The sequence below is a fragment of the Cheilinus undulatus genome, linkage group 8 (assembly GCF_018320785.1).
Source record: "Cheilinus undulatus linkage group 8, ASM1832078v1, whole genome shotgun sequence".
Taxonomy (NCBI): domain Eukaryota; kingdom Metazoa; phylum Chordata; class Actinopteri; order Labriformes; family Labridae; genus Cheilinus; species Cheilinus undulatus.
In genome coordinates, this window is record NC_054872.1 from 12,694,336 (window position 1) to 12,721,651 (window position 27,316).

At 36.8% G+C, this 27,316-nt stretch overlaps 2 long non-coding RNA genes across 3 annotated transcripts; both read right to left on the minus strand.

Moving 5' to 3' along the window:
- Window positions 1-6,844: 6,844 nt before the first annotated feature.
- On the minus strand, window positions 6,845-18,581 carry LOC121513152. Of its 2 annotated transcripts, none has more exons than XR_005992177.1 (4): window positions 18,422-18,581; window positions 18,262-18,327; window positions 8,196-8,321; window positions 6,845-6,964 (listed from the first exon to the last, which is right to left on the minus strand). It is a non-coding gene; the product is annotated as an uncharacterized LOC121513152 (long non-coding RNA). The 2 variants fall into 2 exon arrangements; XR_005992176.1 differs by lacking the exons at window positions 18,262-18,327; window positions 18,422-18,581 and adding exons at window positions 8,429-8,494; window positions 8,583-8,740.
- Window positions 18,582-22,458: 3,877 nt separating this feature from the next.
- LOC121513988 lies at window positions 22,459-25,389 on the minus strand. Its single transcript, XR_005992240.1, has 5 exons — window positions 25,362-25,389; window positions 24,280-24,559; window positions 24,120-24,185; window positions 23,878-24,011; window positions 22,459-22,579 (listed from the first exon to the last, which is right to left on the minus strand). It is a non-coding gene; the product is annotated as an uncharacterized LOC121513988 (long non-coding RNA).
- Window positions 25,390-27,316: the final 1,927 nt, after the last annotated feature.

Below are 27,316 nucleotides of genomic sequence, written 5' to 3' on the forward strand. Positions count from 1 at the left end.
CAGTTTCAACATCTGATATGTTATTTCAGCTCCATTGTGAGAAAATATGACTTCATGAGATCTTTGAATCATTTCATTGCTTTTATTTACATTTCACACAGTGTCCCAACTTTTTGGGTATTTTGGGTTGTACATCATTTGTCTTTATCTTTTATACACATACCACTATGCTCCCTGCTATTTTGGAACGTGTCATCATGTGAGAAAGTAAACATACACCTTTATTACCTGTTTAAATAGTTATTATTTCATTATCCAAAAAATGAAGTTCAATAGAAAATTTGCAATATCAGCTGATAACTTATCAGTCACATATCATGCATCCCTAATGATTTCACCTGTATAAATAGTAAAGTTACATCATGTGCACATAATCATATTTCATAATAGTAAAATTATGCAAATGTTTCAGTTTTCCATGAGCCTGCAGCCAGCAAGGTAAATGTTATTACCTGAATGTGAATGTGAGGTTTCATCACTCCTTTATTTCACATTTTTATTTTTGCTAATCTTTTTTTAATTAATACAATCACATATAACACCCTACTTTTATCTAATCATACATAAACTACTCTGCCTTTTAGCAAAATGAGCAAATATTCAGTGATTTTTTTGTCCTTCAAAAATTAAACTAAAACTTTTTGACTCAGTGTGCAAAAAGACTCATTTGAACAAAAGATTGAAGAAGTACACACAAGTCATATCAGAAAACTTAATTTTATGCTATAAATCACAGGACATACAGTAATACATGTAGTTACATCTCTAGAATATGTACGGCAGCCGTAGCATCTCAGTGGACTGTCACACTTCTGCATCTGTGTGAAAGAAAAAAGACATGAGTGAAGTGTTAATATCCAGCATGAATGACAATGAAACTTTAAAACTTCTGTTTCAGCTAAGGTGTAACACAGATGTTTAAAACAATCAGCTAAAGAAAGGCTCATACAACTGATAGCAGGAACATCATCATCATCATCATTACTCTTTCTTTCAGACTCCAGATAGATATGTAGACTGTGGACAGGAGTTGCCATTTTTTAGCATATTAAGTGATTTATTTTCCATCTGTAGAACATTTGTAATCCAAGATGTATTGACCAATCATATATCAGCTGGCTTTAGAGCAGGGCTTGACATTTATACCTGCCAACTAGCCAAATGCAGGTAGAATTCAGCCGTGCGGCTACCAGAGTGACCTGAACTAGCCACTTTGGCTGGTGGAATTTATCAGAGCCATTACATATTTCACTCAGTGGATTTAAGTGATTTTGAGGATATTTTGGTGAAAATCACCTCGAAATGACTCAGCATCTTTAATCATTTGTGTGTTCAGAGATGGCTTTAACGCTGTACGACACTGACACACACACAAAAACAACACCCACCCCTACCCACCAAACACACATGTGTATGCTGTTGCTAGTGTAGACTTAGGCTTCTATCTGTTAAAGATTTGGAATACTGGATGTTAAACAGAGACCTGAACTTTTTCTTTTACTTTAACCCTCTGAGCTCCAAGCTTTTCCTTTAACCATTGAGTCTCTTCTGGACTTCTTGTCTTAAAAAGCTTGTAAAACATCAACCCTGTGGTCACAATCAAACTCCAAACATCCTTTTTTTCCTGGACAGCCTGGGCTTCAAGAAGATGTATGCTGCAGTGATTTCACTTGATTTTACAAAAAGTTATGGATCCATAAAGACAACAGAAAAAAACTAACTGGAAATTAAGACTCCAAGACTTTGAAGCATCAAACACAGTAAACATTAAGAAATCCACAAACACACTTTTTTGGCATCTACGTACATATTTTCCCAACAACAAAATTGTGGCCAGTAGAAATGATGAGTGGCTAAAAACGTTGCAAAACCATTAGCCACAGTGGCTGGGAAGTAAAAAAGTTAAGTCAAGCCCTGATTTGGTGTGTACGAAGTAACAAGTAAAAACAACTCTGGTGTAACCAGACTTACAGAGGAATTCCCATCCATCCAGAGAGACAGGGATCAGAAGTGGCAGCATTTTGAGCAGACTGTGCCTTGAGAAGTTTCATAACAACAACTCCAACAGCTACGCTTCATCCTGTTAACCACTGACATCTGTGTGAAAAAGTTGACTGTTAATCTCCAGCATCAAATACTATGGAGAAATAAATCAACACATCCATTTACACTAAAATGTAAACTTCAATCTGTGTTCAACATACCTCCTCTGATTCAGCAGGAATCTCTTGATTTACAGGAATCAGATCATCACTGGCTGCAGGCCCTTGCTGGTAAATTCAGTAAACAGGAAATAAGTCTCACCATTTTAACCAAACATGATAAAAACAGCAGAAATGTGTTTACAGAAGCTCTTACAACCACGGGGACAGCAGAACTCCTCTCAGAGCAAATGAGGACGACCATGACGGCCACTGCAACGCTGAACATCTTCATCTTTGAAGACAAGAAGTGGTGAAGTCAGTAAGAACAGAGCAACCTACAGTGACTATCTGTCTGATGGTTTGTTGTTCAGTGTTGTATTTATACTCATCTGTGTCAGTGTTACTTCATCACTGGCAGAACATCCTGGTAATGAACTTTCATCCCAACTGATGATGGAATAGCTCAGAGACGTGTTGATCCATTGTGGAATTTTCTGTTGCACAACAGAAATAAATAATGAATTTATAAACTAAAGAAATGAACTGATCTTTAATTTAACCATTAAAACATGAAAACAGAATCAAGGTGAGGACTGTTAATGCAATAAACCTTTTGAGCTGATTTGTCTCAGTTTTGTGTCTTGTGATGTTGAAGAGAGCTGATGGTTGATTTTCTTAGGTGGAGAGTGGAGGCTCAAAGCTACATCAGCTACTATCAGCCTAGCACAACCAAAAACTGTCAGAGTCACATTGAATTTGAAGTCTGGCAGATATTTTAGAGGAAGAAAGACTTTGCAGCAACAATCTATCGAACTGTCCCATGTGAATATGTTGATGTATTTAATATCTCTGCATAGTGTAATTCAAAACTTCTTAACACACTAGATATGTTGGAATGAGATTGCTGTAAACGTGTAAAAACACTGAGATCTATGTTAAAAAAAAAAAAAAAGAATTCACCTCTTTCCTGATTTTGAAACTTGAATTTTCGAAACTCAGAGATGTTTGATTTGGCTGAAATTTGACCTGGTGGTTCATAACACAGTGGCCTGTCAAACAACACGCGTACATATATACAGATTCTTTAAATAATTTTAACAGGGAATTTAAATGACAAAAAAATCCCCAAAATGAACATGATGTTATTTCTTTTTTTTTTTTTTTTTTTTTTTTTTTTTGCAATTTCTTTAGAAAAGGAAGATTGGACATTCTTTTAGTTTCTAAGTCCATGTACTAATAAAGAAAAAAATATAAGAAAACTAGCAACATAACATGACATAAATCAGTGTATTATGACCCTACAGTATACAAACACTGGCAGCAAATCTTCTCTATGATCTTGAATTGAAAGAAAGAAAGCTTAGTTTGATATGAAGGGGAGAGATCTGGCCATACTTAAAACAACTGCACTGTCAGCCTGTCCAAATTTTCCCTGTTTTTTTGTCCAGGTGTACCTTTCATTAAATTTTTCACAGCGTTTTCTCACAATATTCATAATTTTCACATCATGTGTGTTTAAGATTGTTGTATTATTACCTGTCAGGCGGTCAGGCCCTCTCTCCAGTGTTGTCCTGTGTTTGTGTCTGTTTGGTTATGCACAGACAAAAACAAACATGAGGAGAGTCAGTATGTGCCGCCAACATGATAAAGTTTGGGGAAACTTCAATGTGAAGCAACGTAGATCCAAAAGACCAAAATATTCCTGTCCTGTCACTCAGTGTCAGAACACAGTGACCTGATGGTCACGTCTGAAACAGTTTTCCATTTGTATGACAGCACATAAAAGGAAAAAGATCATGCTTTTGCAACACAACAGTCTCAACAATATTATAGTCTGCATGAGTCAACATGCAGACCTGTTGCAACTGCATGTACTAAGAACAACAGCTAAACTGAAACAGCAGGTGTGGGACAACACAGACAGCAGCTCTAGGCCATATGATCACCTCTCAACTTTCATCCATCCATCCATCCATTTTCTATCCCGCTTATCCCGTTCGGGATCGCGGGCTGGGGGGGGCGGCTGGAGCTTTTCCCAGCTGTCATTTGGCAAGAGGTAGGGTACACCCTGGACTGGTCGCCAGTCAATCGCAGGGCTGACATATAGAGACAGACAACCAGGCATGCTCACATTCACTCCCATGGCCAATTTAGAGTCACCAATTAACCTAGCAGGTTTTTGGTGGTGGGAGAAAGCTGGAGTACCCAGAGAGAGCCCACACATACATGGGGAGAACATGAAAACTCCACACAGTTTGGTCCTGACCAGGAAGTGAACCCAGGACCTTCATGCTGTGAGGCAATAGCTCTAACCCCTGTGCCACCAAGCAGCTCCTCTCAACTTTCAAACAAGCACACTTCCAGGTTAAAATTCTAATTTATCAAACATGATCTCAGGTGAAATAAGGCCTTCCTTTACTCAGCCAGCTTACACGCCCTCACAGAGAATCTTTTCAGTTTTCTGAGCCAGTTTGTCCTCTGTACAGTTTGTAGGAAGTTTGCTATGTCCCTATTGTTCTGTTAAACTGCTGAGATGGTGTTATTTTAATCAGTTTGAAAGACAAAAATCTGTGCTCTTTTGAATCTTTTAGATTTATAACAGGAGATCCTTATAACACTCATCATTGTGTTCTGTATAACAAAGTTGGTTGGCCATCTCTGGCACAGAGGCATAATAAACACCTGTAGCTCTTTCTTTATAAATCCTTAATTTGTTGCACACCGTCTTATATAACATTAGTGCTGTACTGGTCATCAAGACCCTACCAAACTCGCTCTACTGACTGTTTCATGCTTCAGGTAGCGCTTCTTTACTCTGAACTGGGAGAATCGGCTTTTAGCTTACGTGCTCCAAACGTGGAATCTTTTACAAAACACACTAAGGACTGACGCTCTCATTTTCCTGAGACAATTTGTGTTGATTATTTCAAATCATTTTGGCACATTTTGTGATTGTTTTCTCCGAGTAAAATCTTGTTAACTTTGCTCATAATCTGTAATTGTACTTTATTATCATTATTGTAAGTATTTGAATGTATTATTATTATTATTATTAGTAGTAGTAGTGTTTTTATTTCTTTTATTATCATTATATTATTATAATTATCATCCTGTAACTCGACATCATTGTAAATGAGGGAATCCTCAATGATGTCAAGATTTAAATAAAGGTTGATGATGATGATGAAAAATCCAGTTTTTCATGCAGTGTTTCATTTTCAGAGCTCAAAACTTGTTTCTGGGCTTGATGATGGTTTTAAAGAGAGATTAGCTTCTGATTTGATGATGTTGTTTCCCCTTGAGTTTAAGAGCGGAGTGATGGTCTATCAATCTGTGAACATGACGATGAGTTTGACGGCAGCACCTGCCTAATGGCTTGCTATCACCTGCAGCCGCAGGGTTTGAGCTATCAGGATTCCCACTTACATTCACTGTAAAAATAAATCTCAACAACTTCTCTCTTTGCTTCAGAATTACTTCCTCCTTTAGTAATGTCCTTTTTGGAGCTTGGATCCAGATAATATCAGTGGTTTGGACATGCTGCTATACCAGCTAACTTTGTAAGCAAACTACCACTAAGTTTGTGTCAGTAAGCAGGGCTGTCATTGGTAGTGAAAGTTGAGTCGGGAGGCAAGGATTGGATGAGACTAAGAGGTGATTGACTGACATGTCTGTCATCTGTACTCATTGTGCTTACAGGAGGCAGACTGTAGCCTACCAAGCGCAGAGCTGTAATTGGTTACCATGTATCATTTGCATGCATATTATGCCCACACCACTGCTGCAGTGGGCAAATGAGGGCTCCCCAGTGGTGCGTGCATCCCACGTCCTTAAAAAATGTCAGGCAAGGGCTGCTCCCTTTGAACTGCAGGCCCCTCCCCCCTGCCCTGTGGGGGCTACGGGGTCATTCTTTACAGTCCAGCTGTCTCTACATTTTTGAGATGTACTGATGCCATCAGAGTCAAAATGAGTAAATATTTTTCTTTAAATGGTGAAATTTCACAGTTTCAACATCTGATATGTTATTTCAGCTCCATTGTGAGAAAATATGACTTCATGAGATCTTTGAATCATTGCATTGCTTTTATTTACATTTTACACAGTGTCCCAACTTTTTGGGTATTTTGGGTTGTACATCATTTGCCTTTATCTTTTATACACATACCACTATGCTCCCTGCTATTTTGGAAAGTGTCATCATGTGAGAAAGTAAACATACACCTTTATTACCTGTTTAAATAGTTATTATTTCATTATCCAAAAAATGAAGTTCAATAGAAAATTTGCAATATCAGCTGATAACTTATCAGTCACATATCATGCATCCCTAATGATTTCACCTGTATAAATAGTAAAGTTACATCATGTGCACATAATCATATTTCATAATAGTAAAATTATGCAAATGTTTCAGTTTTCCATGAGCCTGCAGCCAGCAAGGTAAATGTTATTACCTGAATGTGAATGTGAGGTTTCATCACTCCTTTATTTCACATTTTTATTTTTGCTAATCTTTTTTTAATTAATACAATCACATATAACACCCTACTTTTATCTAATCATGCATAAACTACTCTGCCTTTTAGCAAAATGAGCAAATATTCAGTGATTTTTTTGTCCTTCAAAAATTAAACTAAAACTTTTTGACTCAGTGTGCAAAAAGACTCATTTGAACAAAAGATTGAAGAAGTACACACAAGTCATATCAGAAAACTTAATTTTATGCTATAAATCACAGGACATACAGTAATACACGTGGTTACATCTCTAGAATATGTACGGCAGCCGTAGCATCTCAGTGGACTGTCACACTTCTGCATCTGTGTGAAAGAAAAAAGACACGAGTGAAGTGTTAATATCCAGCATGAATGACAATGAAACTCTAAAACTTCTGTTTCAGCTAAGGTGTAACACAGATGTTTAAAACAATCAGCTAAAGAAAGGCTCATACAACTGATAGCAGGAACATCATCATCATCATCATTACTCTTTCTTTCAGACTCCAGATAGATATGTAGACTGTGGACAGGAGTTGCCATTTTTTAGCATATTAAGTGATTTATTTTCCATCTGTAGAACATTTGTAATCCAAGATGTATTGACCAATCATATATCAGCTGGCTTTAGAGCAGGGCTTGACATTTATACCTGCCAACTAGCCAAATGCAGGTAGAATTCAGCCGTGCGGCTACCAGAGTGACCTGAACTAGCCACTTTGGCTGGTGGAATTTCTCAGAGCCACTACATATTTCACTCAGTGGATTTAAGTGATTTTGAGGATATTTTGATGAAAATCACCTCGAAATGACTCAGCATCTTTAATCATTTGTGTGTTCAGAGATGGCTTTAACGCTGTACGACACTGACACACACTCAAAAACAACACCCACCCCTACCCACCAAACACACATGCGTATGCTGTTGCTAGTGTAGACTTAGGCTTCTATCTGTTAAAGATTTGGAATACTGGATGTTAAACAGAGACCTGAACTTTCTTCTTTTGCTTTAACCCTCTGAGCTCCAAGCTTTTCCTTTAACCATTGTGTCTCTTCTGGACTTCTTGTCTTAAAAAGCTTGTAAAACATCAACCCTAAGCTCACAGTCAAACTCCAAACATCCTTTTTTTCCAGGACAGCCTGGGCTTCAAGAAGATGTATGCTGCAGTAATTTCACTTGATTTTACAAAAAGTTATGGATCCATAAAGACAACAGAAAAACTAACTGGAAATTAAGACTCCAAGACTTTGAAGCATCAAACACAGTGAACATTAATGACACCATAACCTTGGCACAAACTTGTTCTCCCATCTCTTTGGGCATAAAGAATTACACATTCATCAATCTGTGACAAGAAATCCACACACACACTTTTTGGCATCTACGTACATATTTTCCCAACAACAAAATTGTGGCCAGTAGAAATTCTGAGTGGCTAAAAACTTTGCAAAACCATTAGCCACAGTGGCTGGGAAGTAAAAAAGTTAAGTCAAGCCCTGATTTGGTGTGTACGAAGTAACAAGTGAAAACAAACTCTGGTGTAACCAGACTTACAGAGGAATTCCCATCCATCCAGAGAGACAGGGATCAGAAGTGGCAGCATTTTGAGCAGACTGTGCCTTGAGAAGTTTCAAAACAGCAACTCCAACAACTACGCTTCATCCTGTTAACCACTGACATCTGTGTGAAAAAGTTGACTGTTAATCTCCAGCATCAAATACTATGGAGAAATAAATCAACACATCCATTTACACTAAAATGTAAACTTCAATCTGTGTTCAACATACCTCCTCTGATTCAGCAGGAATCTCTTGATTTACAGGAATCAGATCATCACTGGCTGCAGGCCCTTGCTGGTAAATTCAATAAACAGGAAATAAGTCTCACCATTTTAACCAAACATGTTAAAAACAGCGGAAATGTGTTTACAGAAGCTCTTACATCCACGGGGACAGCAGAACTCCTCTCAGAGCAAATGAGGACGACCATGACGGCCACTGCAACGCTGAACATCTTCATCTTTGAAGACAAGAAGTGGTGAAGTCAGTAAGAACAGAGCAACCTACAGTGACTATGTGTCTGATGGTTTGTTGTTCAGTGTTGTATTTATACTCATCCTGGTCAGCTTTACTTCATCGCTGGCAGAACATCCCAGTAATGAACTTTCATCCTAACCCATGATGGAATGACTCAGAGACGTGTTGATCCATAGAGGAATTTTCTGTTGCACAACAGAAAAACAAGAATTTATAAAGTAAAGAAATGAGCTGACTTTTGATTTAACCATTAAAACATGAAAACAGAATCAAGGTGAGGAATGTTAATGCAATAAACCTTTTGAGCTGATTTGTCTCAGTTTTGTGTCTTGTGATGTTGAAGAGAGCTGATGGTTGATTTTCTCAGGTGGAGATTAGAGGCTCAAAGCTACATTAGATATCAGCTTAGCACTGAGATCTATGTTAGATCATTTTTCACCTCTTTCCTGATTTTGAAACTTGAATTTTAAAAACTCAGAGATGTTTGATTTGACTGAAATTTGACCTGGTGGTTCATAACACAGTGGCCTGTCAAACAACAAACCTAAATACAGATTTTTTCAAATCATTTTACAGGGACTTTAAATGACAAGAACAACCCCAAACAAAACATGATATCTAGGGTCGACAGCCTCAAGTTGATTGGTAGATTAATTGGTCGATGACCTCATGTTTGACCAAAATCCAATTGGTTGAACAATCGCACATGCTACTTTAAGTGGAAGAATCCATTTTTTGGAGGGGTGAGAAGGTAGACGTAATGTTTTTTAAATTTTTTTCAGTAATTTTATGTTACAAAACATATTTACAAAAAAAAAAAAAAAAAACCTATGAATATAACTATTCAAATATAATTTATATGTGCCTTTAAGGGTAATTAATTACAGATTAATTACCCAGAAAGTCAAACACAACGTCACTAGGACCCTCCCACCTTAGAGGAGAGCAAAGCCCTTGAAACACGTTATACTCTGTTTCCAGTTAATTAACAACATGTCGAAAAAGTCAGCGATGTGGCAACATTTTGTTAAAAATGATGAATTTGGTCCGTCCCACGACCAATTGATTAATTGTTGATCAATGATGCGATTTTATTCGACCAAGTTTTTCTTTGGTTGACTACAGCGCTAATGATATCATTTTTCATTTGCAAATTCCATTGAAAAGGCAGATTGGACAGTCTTTTAGTTTCTAAGTCCATGCATTAATAAATAAAATCTAAGAAAAAGTAGCTACATGACATGACATAAATCAGTGTATTATGACCCTACAGTATACAAACACTGGCAGCAAATCTTCTCTATGATCTTGAATTGAAAGAAAGAAAGCTTAGTTTGATATGAAGGAGAGAGATCTGGCCATACTTAAAACAACTGCACTGTCAGCCTGTCCAAATTTTCCCTGTTTTCTTGTCCAGGTGTGCCTTTCATTAAATTTTCACAGCGTTTTCTCACAATATTCATAATTTTCACATCATGTGTGTTTAAGATTGTTGTATTATTACTAGTGCTGTCAAACAATGAAAATGTTTAATCAGAATAATCGCAGGGTTGCTGTGGATTTATTTAGATTAATCATGATTAAATATCAGTCATTTTTAATCTTTATTAATCGTGTTTCATTTTGCATAATCAAACAGACTCAAGAAAGAAGGGAATATATATGCCAGGGCTATTCAATTACAAAATCAGCTGGACCAAATTTTTGTTCCATCTTGTTTTTTGTACTCAAATTTCCCATCGAGAGGGCCAACGTGCTGTTTAGCGTCTCCCATATCAAGTTGGTTGGTCACTACCGGATCAACAGCCCGTTTGCGCATGCACGGCAGCATGCTGGACGGTAACCCTACTTGGACAAACTGCCTGAAATGCGTTGCCAGGGACTTTTCAGGGATTTTGAGTCATTCTGTGCTCTAGATGGGTTAATTGCGTTAAAATTTTTAATGAGATTAATCATGATGGTGGATTAATCAGCATTAACTCGTTAATTTTGACAGACCTATGTCAGGCCTTCAGGCCCTCTCTCCAGTGTTGTTCTGAGTTTGTTGTCTGTTTGATTATGCAAGGACAAGAAAAACATGAGGAGAGTCAGTCTGTGTCGCCAACCTGGTACATCCTGGGAAATTTGAATGTGAAGCAACACAGATCCAAAAGACCAAAACATTCCTGTCCTGTCACTCAGTGTCAGAAAACAGTGACCTGATGGACACGTCTAAAACAGCTTTCCATTTTTATTCATCATTCTGTTTGAGCTTGAATTCTATAGAAGGTAAACATAATTGATGTGCAACCCAAATTCCAAAAAAGTTGGGGCACTGTGTAAATTTTAAATAAAACAGAAGTCAATGATTGTCAAATCCTATAAACCCATATGTTTTTTAAAATAGTGACCTGTAGACTAAAATGGAGAGGGACCACCCAGCCTGTTATCAGTGCACAGTTCAAAAGTCTGTATCTCTGATGGTATGGGGTTGCATTAGTGGTTATGGCACAGACAGCTAACACATCTGAAAACAGCACTATCAATGCTGAAGACTACTCCTGGAGTTTTAATGCAAGATTCTGGTTCTGTTAAAAAATCAATAATACTAATTATTATTACTCAGAACAGTGCATACTTTACAACAGACATTTAAATGGACATCTCAAATCCAGTATTTGGGATGTGTCATTAATAAAAGTAAGCAACAGACATACAAAGACCATTATATTCCACTACTTAACAACATGAAATCTGATATGAATAAATGCTCAAATCTTCCTTTAATCTGCACTGGAAGAATCAGTCTATTTACAGTCGTGTGATTTTCCAAATTTCTGTTTCTTTTTTATACAGTTCCTATGGCCCCACCAAAAATGTTCTTTAAAAAAGCATATTCCATTCTTTCAGAAGTCATCTGGAGAAAGAAAACTCCAAGAATAAAACTAAAGTTTTACATATATCAAAAGGTAAGGGAGGATTTAATCTTCCAGATTTAGAGTTGTATTAACTTGCCAATCGAGCATTCTACCTACACCATACTGGTGAAGACACCAAACATGAACAATGGATTCAGGTCGAAAATATTCAGGCCGGCTCTCAAAATCTGTTTTCTTACATGTTTTCTAAAACCGAAAAAAAACCTCTCTTTGTTTTATGGTTAGAAATTTCTCAGCAACATGGAGAAAAATGAAGAGTCTCTGAAAGGAAACTATAAGACTGCCAAAGCATACTTCATTGTGGAATAATCCTTGGATATCTCTTCAGAATAAAGAGTTGAACTGGTCTACATGGAGGGAGAGAGGTATAGAAACAGTTGAGGATTTAATGAATGGTAGCAGATTTATTTCCTGGATTGACTTTGAAAGCAGATATGGTCTGTCTAATGGGGGATTCTTCAGGTACATGAAGCTGAGGTTTTTTCCCCAATGTTTTGACCTTTAATTTTTTGGACAGCAGAGTGAAGTTATATTTAATTCTGAAACATGTCACAAACTGACAGGAAAGTTTAAACAATCTTACAGAAATCTTATTTGGTTGACACTTTGCTGCGATCTAGAATCTGTTCATGGAACCAGGATTTAGAAAGGGAGGATATAAATTCCAAGTGGGAACAATGTTGGAATATGACAAATGATATTACCACTAATGAAAATGTACATTACAAATATATTGTACCAGAGATAAAATGCATAGGTATGATGAAAGTGTGAAATCACAGATTCTCTGGTTCTTGCCATCTGGGAATGTTGTACATCCCGGAATATTTGGTGGAAATAGAGAAGTGACTATCAGGGGCTCTGGGGATGAAGCTTGATTTCCATCCAAGGCTTTGTATTTTGCAAAATGTTTGAAACAATAGCGTGTGATCCCCACAAAGATGGATCTTTCTCTTTTCCTCATTGATATTAAAGAGACCTGTTTTAAAACATTGCAAATTGACAAATCCTCCTTCCCTACATCACTGGAAAAATGAATTGTCATATTATTAAATATGGAAAAGCTCACAGCAATTGAAAAGAATAAAGTGACTTGTTTTTAAAACATATGAGAAAAGTAATACAAGTGCTGAGCTCATCAAAAGTTGTACATTTAACATCATGATTAGTCTGTCTCACTGGTATAGCATTCTGGGACTCCCTGTTGTTTGTGTACGAATTGTCTGTGCTGATGATGAAGTATTTATTCATTTATTTATTTATTTTTTCAGTGGATGACATGGCGATGCCTGAAAAAAGGATCATCATATGAGTTGTTGAGGGAGACATGCATATATTTAATTTTCTGTATTATAGATATTAAAGTTATGATAAAATACATAAAAGAAAATATAATTTTAAAAAAAGAAAGAAGAATGTGTCTTCTCTGTAGATGCTGCAGTGGATCCTGGGATGATGAGTCCATCTGTTTTACGGCCCATTGTCTGAAATTTCCCTCCAAAACTACAAAACAGGCCTTTGCTGCGGCTAAGAAAGTTTTAAAATCTTAAAATGTATTAGAAAATACTCAAACTATTTCAATCATGATTAATCACAGCATAGTGATGTGATTAACCTGATTAGTTTTTTTAATCTATTAACAGCACTATTATATATATACATATGTTACGTCCCAGTCTAGGGGAACCTGGACATAACACAATGTGTGGCCCCACTCATCCCACTCCCAAGGAAGCCAGGTACAAATTAAGCAAAGTTAAGCAGCAGTTTAATTGAATTAATAAGAGTAACAAACAAATTAGCAAAAGTGGTTACTCCCTGCTGCCAAGAGCTTAAAGTTTAACACAAATATTCACAAATTTACAACAGTCACAATCGAAGTGAAGTCACCAAAGCTAAGAGAGCTATTTCTAAGTCTAAATACTCAAATCTACAGTTCACAAAAAGCTAAGCTACAATATCACAGAGCCGCTGGCTTCTTTGGAAGTGGCTGGTGAAGGGGAGAGCAGACTGCAGCAGCTGACATTTAAAGGCTGGGGGGAGTGGTCAGATCCAATCAGCAGCAGCACCTTCCTCTTCAATGATCCAGTCGGCTACAGCCACCTGCATCACCACCTAATTACTTAGACACACCCACACAGAGACACACTCACACACTCAACACTGCAGGGGAGGACTCACAGAGCTGCACATGTGCAGTAAAACAGAAACAATATGACCCAGGGTCATAACAACATAGTTACATCCTGTACACATGATGATATTCAATAAAACGTTAGCCTAATAGCATAATTGCCTAAGTCATTTTTTTGGCCAAACTGTGATTTCTGCCTAACTTTACTCTCCTAACACTGCTGCATCATCCTGCCTTATTGCCTTTGTCCTCAGCCTATCAGAATGCTTGTTGCAGTCCAAAATCACTATCTGCCTAAGTCATCTCTTAGACTTAGACATTTTTGACGCTACATTCAAAGATGGTAGACCACATGAGAAAGAGGGCTCTGCTGACCACAAGTGAAGCATTATCTCTTCTCTTTGATTCATCTGGTAAACTAGTTTATATTTCTTCAACATTCTAGACAGTAAATGTACTTTCAGTCAATCATTGGGGTTAGGAACTGTGTTTAAATTTTAATCACATTTCTGCAACAAGGTATGATGAAGTAGTGTAGGAGCTAGCTATCACTAGCAAAATCTTACCAAGAATATTTGTGTCATTTCTAGTTAAAACAAATCTCTTTACACTTAAAATAAGACATCACCTAAATAAAGTAACTTTTTTGGACATTTTTGCTAGTTTCAAGCAAATTGTCAAGTGAACATTTGCTTCTTATTTTAAGGGTAAAGAGATTTGTTTTGACTAGAAATGAGAGAAGTATTCTTGGTAAGGTTTTGAGTTTTTGCAGTACACCTGTTCATTTAACATTATGTTACTGTGTTTAAACACTCAGCAGAACTTTGTTTTCTTTTGCTTTAGGGTCAGGAAATGAACTTGATACCAATTTAGAGAAGGACTTAGAGAAGGATTTAGATGACAGTAGACCTGAGAAAGAAGAAAACTGACCAGGGCCGTCACTAGGATTGAAAGACGGGGGGCTTAGCCCCAAGGGTTGCAGGTAATGCTTGTCATATAGCGCGTACCAAATTTGTTTCTCCACAACTTAAAATGCTTGATTAATTTCTTATTAGTTGTAGATCATTTATCAGGACCGATGATTCAGCTCACCCTCTTTTCCTTAGAAGACGGTCCTTTCAGCCTTCAGGAAGTCTTCCTTTTTTCTAATAACAGCCTGAGTGAGTTGGTGTTATATGCTGGAGTGATTTCATGGAAAAAATGTAAAATATGTAGTTTCAAAACTCCTCTCTTTCTTCTTTCAGGCTGTACATGCTCTCCAAATCAAACTTATTTAGTTTATTTCTGCCTGCCACTGATATTTCTCTCTGTCTGAAGACAGTCTATACCAGTGGTCCTCAGCCTTATTCTACCAAAGAGCCATACTGTCTTAAAATACTTTAGAGAGAGCCACATTCCAAAACCGGGGATGTAAGAAGATCCATAGATCAGCTGATCCATGGTGGAAATAAAATGAAACAGTAAATTGTTGGATTATTCTGTAATTAAGTGAGATGCAATAGGTCACATAAAAATCCTTACAGTGTTAGAGGAAAGGATATGTTACTAATAATGAGCATATATTTTTTCTTAATTTATGCAAGTCCCACCTGGTCTAATGATGTGTTAAAATATTAGTTTGAGCTCTGAGATGCTTTTCAAAGAGCTGGTGAATTAAGGTTGACTATTTGGGTACCTATCTCTACATTTACTTAAGTTCTGTAGCTCTGTTGAACTTAAAAAAGATGTTTTCTATTTTTTTTAATCCAACTCATTATTGATGCTTTTAGCTAAAGGGGGAGGGGCCTCATATTGGTCTTTGCCCTGGGCCTCAAAATGACTAAAACCGGCCCTGCCTCACACCTGCAGCTCTCATAGACACATCGTTCCACCCCGCCTCATTCGGTAGCTTTGGTTCCCTGTTTCTGCTCTTTTGACAGTTTCTAATATCAGCAGTACACTAAAGATCAAGTAAAACACCCATGTTTGGACAAGTTTCACTGGATATTACATTATCTCAACATGTGATCTGTGTGTGTGAGGGTCACTGACGACGTGTATCACAATGATCAGTTGCGATACTTGGGAGAGCATGTATGGGAGAGCATGGGCAGGGAGTGACTGAAAAAATTTGTTAAAACAAGGGCATTAAAGCTTCAGTTTGAACACAAGACAGCACACCTCAATGACTGAGCTTACTGAAGACACACACCACCAGCAGACTTCCTCTGCTCTCTTACGTATATTCCTCTGTTGCACGCACCCAACGATAATAATACACGGATTAAAAAGAAATAAAGGTTTCATGTAGACTTGGCACTAAGCCACATGTGACTGGAGAGCCATGGGGTTATGTTTAGGAAAGTAAAACAACTTTGGTTATGTTATGTTTGTATTTATATATAAGAGAAAAATTGCCTAAGTCATTGGCATATTCTGCCCAAGTCACTTTTATTTGTTATGAAATCAATGTTGTCTTTTTCTTTTTGCAAACTTGTTCACACATCTTGTTGAAATTACAGTTAAAATATCAGTTGAAAATACCAACGCACTTGGTAAAAATTGTGTTTTTTCTTGTTTTCTGAAAATGTTCAAATATGACTTATGCATTTATGCTATTAGGCTAATGAAAAGCAAAACTATGCAAATGTTGCAGTTTTGCATGTGAGCCTGCATCCAGCAAGGTAAATGTATTTTACCTGAATATGAATGTGAGGTTTCATCACTCTCTTATTGCACTTTACTATTTTTTATTTGTCTTTTCTAATTATTGGCATCATATATAACACCCCATCTTAACATGCACAACCACACAACATGGCAACTTTTTGCCTCAGTCAATGTGCAGTAAGACTCCTTTGATCAAGAGATTAAAGCAGTGCACACAAGTCATATCAGAAAACTTTATTTCATGTTTATGCCATCAATCAGAGCACATAATGCATGTGGTTACATCTCTAGAATTTGCGTGGCAGCGGCAGCATCTCAGTGGACTGTCACACTTCTGCATCTGTGTGAAAGAAAAACGACACGAGTGAAGTGTTAATATCCAGCATGAATGACAATGAAACTCTAAAACTTCTGTTTCAGTTAATGTATAACACAGATGTTTAAAACAATCAGCCAAAGAAAAGTTCATACAACTGATACCAGGAACATCATCATCATCATCATCATCATCATCATCATCATTATTCTCTATTTTCAAATTCCAGATAGATATGTAGACTGTGGACAGGAGTTGCCATTTTCAGCATATTAAGTGATTTATTTTCCATCTGTAGGACATTTGTAATCCAAGATGTATTGACCAATCATATATCAGCTGGCTTTAGAGCAGAGCTTAACATTTCTACCTGCCAACTAGCCAAATGCAGGTAGAATTCAGCCGTGTGGCTACCAGAGTGACCTGAACTAGCCACTTTGGCTGGTGGAATTTCTCAGAGCCATTACATATTTCACTCTAACTGTGCATGTTTATCAACATCAGAGTTTAAGATTTAGATGCTTGTTTGAACAAACAAGGGTCACATTTTCACTAAAATAACCTCAAAATGACTCAGTGTCTTCAATCATTTGTGTGTTTTTATGCAGCAGAGATGGCTTTAACGTTGTACGACACTCACACACACACAAGAACAACACCCACCCCTACCCACCAAACACACATGTGTATGCTGTTGCTAGTGTAGACTTAGGCTTCTATCTGTTAAAGATTTGGAATACTGGATGTTAAACAGAGACCTGAACTTTCTTCTTTTGCTTTAACCCTCTGAGCTCCAAGCTTTTCCTTTAACCATTGTGTCTCTTCTGGACTTCTTGTCTTAAAAAGCTTGTAAAACATCAACCCTGTGCTCACAGTCAAACTCCAAACATCCTTTTTTTCCAGGACAGCCTGGGCTTCAAGAAGATGTATGCTGCAGTAATTTCACTTGATTTTACAAAAAGTTATGGATCCATAAAAACAACAGAAAAACTAACTGGAAATTAAGACTCCAAGATTTTGAAGCATCAAACACAGTGAACATTAATGACACCATAACCTTGGCACAAACTTGTTCTCCCATCTCTTTGGGCATAAAGAATTATACATTCATCAATCTGTGACAAAAAAAGCAGACATACACTGTTTGGCTCATAAATACAAATTGTCCCCCCCAAAAAATTGTGGCCAGTAGAAATTCTGAGTGGCTAGTACCTTTGAAAAACCACTAGCCACAGCGGCTGGGGAGTAAAAGAGTGCAAGTCAAGCCCTGCTTTGGTGTGTACAAAGTAAGATGTAAAACAACACTCTGGTGTAACCAGACTTACAGAGGAATTCCCATCCATCCAGACAGACAGACAGACAGGGATCAGATGTCGCAGCATCTTGTGCAGATTCTGCCTTTAGAAGTATTAACACAGCAAGTGCCACAACTACGCTTCATCCTGTTAACCACTGGCATCTGTGTGAAAAAGGTTGACTTTTAATCTCCAGCATCAAATACTATGGAGAAATAAATCAACACATCCATTTACACTAAAATGTAAACTTCAATCTGTGTTCAACATACCTCCTCTGATTCAGCAGGAATCTCTTGATTTACAGGAATCAGATCATCACTGGCTGCAGGCACTTGCTGGTAAATTCAATAAACAGGAAATAAGTCTCACCATTTCAACCAAACATGTACATGATAAGAACAGTGGAAATGTGTTTACAGAAGCTCTTACATCCACGGGGACAGCAGAACTCCTCTCAGAGCAAATGAGGACGATCATGACGGCCACTGCAACGCTGAACATCTTCATCTTTGAAGACAAGAAGTGGTGAAGTCAGTAAGAACAGAGCAACCTACAGTGACTATGTGTCTGATGGTTTGTTGTTCAGTGTTGTATTTATACTCATCCTGGTCAGCTTTACTTCATCACTTGCAGAACATCCCAGTAATGAACTTTCATCCCAACCCATGATGGAGTAACTCAGAGACGTGTTGATCCATAGAGGAATTTTCTGTTGCACAACAGAAAAAAGAATTGATAAAGGTAATAAATGAGCTGACCTTTGATTTAACCATTAAAACATGAAAACAGAATCAAGGTGAGGAATGTTAATGCAATAAACCTCCTGAGCTGATTTGTCTCAGTTTTGTGTCTTGTGATGTTGAAGAGAGCTGATGGTTGATTTTCTCAGGTGGAGATTAGAGGCTCAAAGCTACATTAGATATCAGCTTAGCACTGAGATCTATGTTAGATCATTTTTCACCACTTTCCTGATTTTGAAACTTAAATTTTAGAAACTCAGAGATGTTTAATTTGACTGAAATTTGACCTGGTGGTTCATAACACAGTGGCCTGTCAAACAACAAACCTAAATACAGATCTTTTTAAATCATTCTACAGGGACATTAAATGACAAAAACAACCCCAGAACAAAACATGATATCATTTTTCATTTGCAAATTCCATTGAAAAGGAAGATTGGACAATCTTTAAGTTTCTAAGTCAGTCTGTCCAAATTTTCCCTGTTTTTGTCCAGGTGTGCCTTTCATTAAATTTTCACAGCGTTTTCTCACAATGTTCATAATTTTCACATCATGTGTGTTTAAGATTGTTGTATTATTACCTGTCAGGCCTTCAGGCCCTCTCTCAGTGTTGTCCTGAGTTTGTTGTCTGTTTGATTATGCAAGGACAAGAAAAACATGAGGAGAGTCAGTCTGTGTCGCCAACCTGGTACATCCTGGGAAATTTGAATGTGAAGCAACACAGATCCAAAAGACCAAAACATTCCTGTCCTGTCACTCAGTGTCAGAAAACAGTGACCTGATGGACACGTCTAAAACAGCTTTCCATTTTAATTCATTCTGTTTGAGCTTGAATTCTATAGAAGGTAAACATAATTGATGTACAACCCAAATTCCAAAAAAGTTGGGGCACTGTGTAAAATGTAAATAAAAACAGAATGCAATGATTTTCAAATCACATAAACCCATATGTTTTCACAATAGTGACCTGTGGACTAAAAAGGAGAGGGACCACCCAGCCTGTTATCAGTGCACAGTTCAAAAGTCTGTATCTCTGATGGTATGGGGTTGCATTAGTGGTTATGGCACAGACAGCTAACACATCTGAAAACAGCACTATCAATGCTGAAGACTACTCCTGGAGTTTTAATGCAAGATTTTGGTTCTGTTAAAAAAATCAATAATACTAATTATTATTACTAAAAACAGTGCATACTTTACAACAGACATTTAAATGGACATCTCAATTTAAGTATTTGGGATGTGTCATTAATAATAGTAAGCAACAGATATACAAAGACAATTATATTCAACTACTTAACAACATGAAATGTGATATGAATAAATGCTCAAATCTTCCTTTAACCTTCACTGGAAGAATCAGTCTATTTACAGTTGTGTGGTTTTCCAAATTTCTGTTTCTTTTTTATACAGTTCCTATGGCCCCACCAAAAATGTTCTTTAAAAAAGCATATTCCATTCTTTCAGAGGTCATCTGGAGAAAGAAAACTCCAAGAATAAAAGTAAAGTTTTACCAAAAGGTAAGGGAGGATTTAATCTTCCAGATTTAGAGTTGTATTAACTTGCCAATCGAGCATTCTACCTACACCATACTGGTGAAGACACCGAAGAAGAACAATGGATTCAGGTCAAAAATATTCAGGCCGGCTCTCAAAATCTGTTTTCTTACATGTTTTCTCAAATTGAAAAAATACCTCTCTTTGTTTTATGGTTAGAAATTTCTCAGCAATGTGGAGAAAAATGAAGAGTCTCTGAAAGAAAACTATAAGACTGCCAAAGCATACTTCATTGTGGAATAATCCTTGGATATCTCTTCAGAATAAAGAGTTGAACTGGTCTACATGGAGGGAGAGAGGTATAGAAACAGTTGAGGATTTAATGAATGGTAGCAGATTTATTTCCTGGATTGACTTTGAAAGCAGATATGGTCTGTCTAATGGGGGATTCTTCAGGTACATGAAGCTGAGGGTTTTTTTCCCCAATGTTTTGACCTCGAATTTTTTTGGACAGCAGAGTGAAGTTATATTTGATTCTGAAACATGTCACAAACTGACAGGGAAAGTTTAAACAATCTTACAGAAATCTTATTTGGTTGACACTTTGCTGCGATCTAGAATCTGTTCATGGAACCAGGATTTAGAAAGGGAGGATATAAATTCCAAGTGGGAACAATGTTGGAATATGACAAATGATATTACCACTAATGAAAATGTACATTACAAATATATTGTACCAGAGATAAAATGCATAGGTATGATGAAAGTGTGAAATCACAGATTCTCTGGTTCTTGCCATCTGGGAATGTTGTACATCCCGGAATATTTGGTGGAAATAGAGAAGTGGCTATCAGGGGCTCTGGGGATGAAGCTTAATTTCCATCCATTGCTTTGTATTTTGCAAAATGTTTGGAACAATAGCGTGTGATCCCCACAAAGATGGATCTTTCTCTTTTCCTCATTGATATTAAAGAGACCTGTTTTAAAACATTGCAAATTGACAAATCCTCCTTTCCTTCATCACTGGAAAAATGAATTGTCATATTATTAAATATGGAAAAGCTCACAGCAATTGAAAAGAATAAAGTGACTTGTTTTTAAAACATAGGAGAAAAGTAATACAAGTGCTGAGCTCATCAAAAGTTATACATTTAACATCATAATTAGTCTGTCTCACTGGTATAGCATTCTGGGACTCCCTGTTGTTTGTGTACAAATTGTCTGTGCTGACAATGAAGTATTTATTCATTTATTTTATTTTTTTTTTCAGTTGATGACATGGCGATGCCTGAAAAAAGGATCATCATATGAGTTGTTGAGGGAGACATGCATATATTTAATTTTCTGTATTATAGATATTAAAGTTATGATAAAATAAATAAAATAAATTATTATTTTAAAAAAAGAAAGAAGAATGTGTCTTCTCTGTAGATGCTGCAGTGCATCCTGGGATGAAGAGTCCATCAGTTTTACGGCCCATTGTCTGAAATTTCCCACCAAAACTACAAAACAGGCCTTTGCTGTGGCTGAGTGTTTTCTCATAATTGCTCAGAGAATAAAGACACTCTGGTTTACAAATCATTACAACTAAGCTGAGATGTTAAAGTTTAAAAACTATAGTTTGTTAAATATTTCTTGATTCAAACACACTACTTTGATTGATTTTTTTTCCAAAACAAAATAGAGTAAATGGTAGTATTTAATAGGTATAGTTTATAAATAATGTTTTTATAAAGCACTTTCATCATAGAATTAAGACAATTAAAAATAAAACACTTGATGATAAGAAAGTTTTAAAATCTTAAAATGTATTAGAAAATACTAAAACTATTACAATCATGATTAATCACAGCATAGTGATGTGATTAACTTGATTAGTTTTTTTAATCTATTAACAGCACTATTATATATATATATATATATACATATATATACATAGTTACATCCTGTACACATAATCATATTTAATAAAAAGCAAAATTATGCAAATGTTGCAGTTTTGCATGTGAGCCTGCATCCAGCAAGGTAAATGTATTTTACCTGAATATGAATGTGAGGTTTCATCTCTCTCTTATTGCACTTTATTATTTTTTACTTGTCTTTTTCAATTATTGGCATCATATATAACACCCCATCTTAACATGCACAACCACACAACATGGCAACTTTTTGCCTCAGTCAATGTGCAATAAGACTCCTTTGATCAAGAGATTAAAGCAGTGCACACAAGTCATATCAGAAAACTTTATTTCATGTTTATGCCATCAATCAGAGCACATAATGCATGTGGTTACATCTCTAGAATTTGTGTGGCAGCGGCAGCATCTCAGTGGACTGTCACACTTCTGCATCTGTTTTAAAGAAAACCGACACGAGTGATTTGTTAATATCCAGCATGAATGACAATGAAACTCTAAAACTTCTGTTTCAGTTAATGTATAACACAGATGTTTAAAACAATCAGCCAAAGAAAAGTTCATACAACTGATACCAGGAACATCATCATCATCATCATCATCATCATCATCATTATTCTCTATTTTCAAATTTCAGATAGATATGTAGACTGTGGACAGGAGTTGCCATTTTCAGCATATTAAGTGATTTATTTTCCATCTGTAGAACATTTGTAATCCAAGATGTATTGACCAATCATATATCAGCTGGCTTTAGAGCAGAGCTTAACATTTCTACCTGCCAACTAGCCAAATGCAGGTAGAATTCAGCCGTGTGGCTACCAGAGTGACCTGAACTAGCCACTTTGGCTGGTGGAATTTCTCAGAGCCATTACATATTTCACTCTAACTGTGCATGTTTATCAACATCAGAGTTTAAGATTTAGATGCTTGTTTGAACAAACAAGGGTCACATTTTCACTAAAATAACCTCAAAATGATTCAGTGTCTTCAATCATTTGTGTGTTTTTATGCAGCAGAGATGGCTTTAACGCTGTACGACACTCACACACACACAAGAACAACACCCACCCCTACCCACCAAACACACATGTGTATGTTGTTGCTAGTGTAGACTTAGGCTTCTATCTTTTAAAGATTTGGAATACTGGATGTTAAACAGAGACCTGAACTTTCTTCTTTTGCTTTAACCCTCTGAGCTCCAAGCTTTTCCTTTAACCATTGTGTCTCTTCTGGACTTCTTGTCTTAAAAAGCTCGTAAAACATCAACCCTGTGCTCACAATCAAACTCCAAACATCCTTTTTTTTCCAGGACAGCCTGGGCTTCAAGAAGATGTATGCTGCAGTAATTTCACTTGATTTTACAAAAAGTTATGGATCCATAAAGACAACAGAAAAACTAACTGGAAATTAAGACTCCAAGATTTTGAAGCATCAAACACAGTGAACATTAATGACACCATAACCTTGGCACAAACTTGTTCTCCCATCTCTTTGGGCATAAAGAATTATACATTCATCAATCTGTGACAAAAATCCACACATACACTGTTTGGCTCATAAATACAGATTTTCCCAAAAACAAAATTGTGGCCAGTAGAAATTCTGAGTGGCTAATACCTTTGAAAAACCACTAGCCACAGCGGCTGGGGAGTAAAAGAGTGCAAGTCAAGCCCTGCTTTGGTGTGTACAAAGTAAGATGTAAAACAACACTCTGGTGTAACCAGACTTACAGAGGAATTCCCATCCATCCAGACAGACAGACAGACAGGGATCAGATGTCGCAGCATCTTGTGCAGATTCTGCCTTTAGAAGTATTCACACAGCAAGTGCCACAACTACGCTTCATCCTGTTAACCACTGGCATCTGTGTGAAAAATGTTGACTGTTAATCTCCAGCATCAAATACTATGGAGAAATAAATCAACACATCCATTTACACTAAAATGTAAACTTCAATCTGTGCTCAACATACCTCCTCTGATTCAGCAGGAATCTCTTGATTTACAGGAATCAGATCATCACTGGCTGCAGGCCCTTGCTGGTAAATTCAATAAACAGGAAATAAGTCTCACCATTTCAACCAAACATGTACATGATAAGAACAGTGGAAATGTGTTTACAGAAGCTCTTACATCCACGGGGACAGCAGAACTCCTCTCAGAGCAAATGAGGACGATCATGACGGCCACTGCAACGCTGAACATCTTCATCTTTGAAGACAAGAAGTGGTGAAGTCAGTAAGAACAGAGCAACCTACAGTGACTATGTGTCTGATGGTTTGTTGTTCAGTGTTGTATTTATACTCATCCTGGTCAGCTTTACTTCATCACTTGCAGAACATCCCAGTAATGAACTTTCATCCCAACCCATGATGGAGTAACTCAGAGACGTGTTGATCCATAGAGGAATTTTCTGTTGCACAACAGAAAAAAGAATTGATAAAGGTAATAAATGAGCTGACCTTTGATTTAACCATTAAAACATGAAAACAGAATCAAGGTGAGGAATGTTAATGCAATAAACCTCCTGAGCTGATTTGTCTCAGTTTTGTGTCTTGTGATGTTGAAGAGAGCTGATGGTTGATTTTCTCAGGTGGAGATTAGAGGCTCAAAGCTACATTAGATATCAGCTTAGCACTGAGATCTATGTTAGATCATTTTTCACCACTTTCCTGATTTTGAAACTTAAATTTTAGAAACTCAGAGATGTTTAATTTGACTGAAATTTGACCTGGTGGTTCATAACACAGTGGCCTGTCAAACAACAAACCTTAATACAGATTTATAAAAATCATTTCACAGGGACGTTAAATGACAAAAACAACCCCAAAACAAACACGATATCATTTTTCATTTGTAAATTCCATTGAAAAGGAAGATTGGACAATCTTTTAGTTTCTAAGTCCATGCATTAATAAATAAAATCTAAGAAAAAGTAGCTACATAACATGACATAAATCAGTGTATTATGACCCTACAGTATACAAACACTGGCAGCAAATCTTCTCTATGATCTTGAATTGAAAGAAAGAAAGAAAGCTTAGTTTGATATGAAGGAGAGAGATCTGGCCATACTTAAAACAGCTGCACTGTCAGCCTGTCCAAATTTTCCCTGTTTTTTTGTCCAGGTGTGCCTTTCATTAAATTTTCACAGCGTTTTCTCACAATATTCATAATTTTCACATCATGTGTGTCTAAGATTGTTGTATTATTACCTGTCAGGCCTTCAGGCCCTCTCTCCAGTGCTGTCCTATGTTTGTTCTCTGATTATGCAAGGACAAGAAAAACATGAGGAGAGTCAGTCTGTGTCGCCAACCTGGTACATCCTGGGAAATTTGAATGTGAAGCAACACAGATCCAAAAGACCAAAACATTCCTGTCCTGTCACTCAGTGTCAGAAAACAGTGACCTGATGGACACGTCTAAAACAGCTTTCCATTTTAATTCATTCTGTTTGAGCTTGAATTCTATAGAAGGTAAACATAATTGATGTACAACCCAAATTCCAAAAAAGTTGGGGCACTGTGTAAAATGTAAATAAAAACAGAATGCAATGATTTTCAAATCACATAAACCCATATGTTTTCACAATAGTGACCTGTGGACTAAAAAGGAGAGGGACCACCCAGCCTGTTATCAGTGCACAGTTCAAAAGTCTGTATCTCTGATGGTATGGGGTTGCATTAGTGGTTATGGCACAGACAGCTAACACATCTGAAAACAGCACTATCAATGCTGAAGACTACTCCTGGAGTTTTAATGCAAGATTCTGGTTAAAAAAAAATCAATGATAATAATAATTATCAATATAAACGAATAAAATTATTAATGAAAAAAAAACATGGGGTAGCACCTTAGAAACAGTGAGCAACAACTAAAAGTAGAAAAATAATGATCAATATCATTCTTATATGATAAATTTTGGTTTTAAATAAACAGGAGGTGTGAATTCAAGCTTGACCCTCTCAACCAGCAAAATATTACAGTGTGTATGCACAATAATCACAGACAACTTCTCTTTATGAGAATTTAAACCAACAACACACAAGCAGAGACATCGAGACAACAAATGCAGTACTCAACAAATGCAAAACAAGCACTTCCGACAGCTTTACTGCCCAGATCAAAGCCTCTTTCTTGTGATCACTTGTGATAAGAGTCTGATATCCAACTAAATTTAGATCCAGAAATGAGCAGAGGTCAGTCCATTCATGTTTCTTCCACCATTCCAGCAAGTTAAAAGTCTTGTGGCATAAAGATTCAGCTTCGGGATGAGAGAAGGGCTGTCATCCTTATGAGAGGAAGAGTTGTGTGTCCGTCGGATAATGGTGGGCTTTTGCAGCACTCATGTTTAGATGGCATATCAGTGAAGTAAAGAAAACTTTTTATACTCAACCGGCCGACTGTGCCAAACTTTTAGGTAAAACTGGGGGTCATGAAGCCACAGTGAAAGGCAGCTGGTCTGCTATAGGTGATTGAATGGCGATGGAAAGAGAGGAGAGCTTATCAGAGCTTTTTTTTACCTGTAGACCTCTTAGCATAGTCTCTTCAGGTTGCCTTCGATCAGAAAGAAGAATTTGTCCTCTGGCAGAGAGAATTAGCCAAAAAATTATAAGATTACAGGAGTCACTATTGGAAAAGAACAATACAAATTAAATGTATTTGCTGATGATCTTGTTATCTATATGATTAATTTTGAAAATTCCATACAGCCTTTGCTTGTAATATTTACAGAATACTCAGTGGTCTCAGGATATAAGATTAATTTAGGAAAAAAAGAAATAATTGCAGTAGGAAGATCCAAAAACAGAGCATACTCTACAACAGACATTTAAATGGATGACTAAAATTAAGTATTTAGGTTGTGTCATTGATAACAATAAGGAACAGATATACAAAGACAATTATATTCCACTACTTAACAACATGAAATGTGATATGAATAAATGCTCAAATCTTCCTTTAACCTTCACTGGAAGAATCAATCGATTTACAATCATGTGGCTTCCCAAATTTCTGTTTTCCATATTTCCTCTGGCCCCACCAAAAATGTTCTTTAAAAAAGCATATTCCATTCTTTCAGAATTCATCTGGAGAAAGAAAACTCCAAGAATAAAAGTAAAGTTTTACCAAAAGGTAAGGGAGGATTTAATCTTCCAGATTTAGAGTT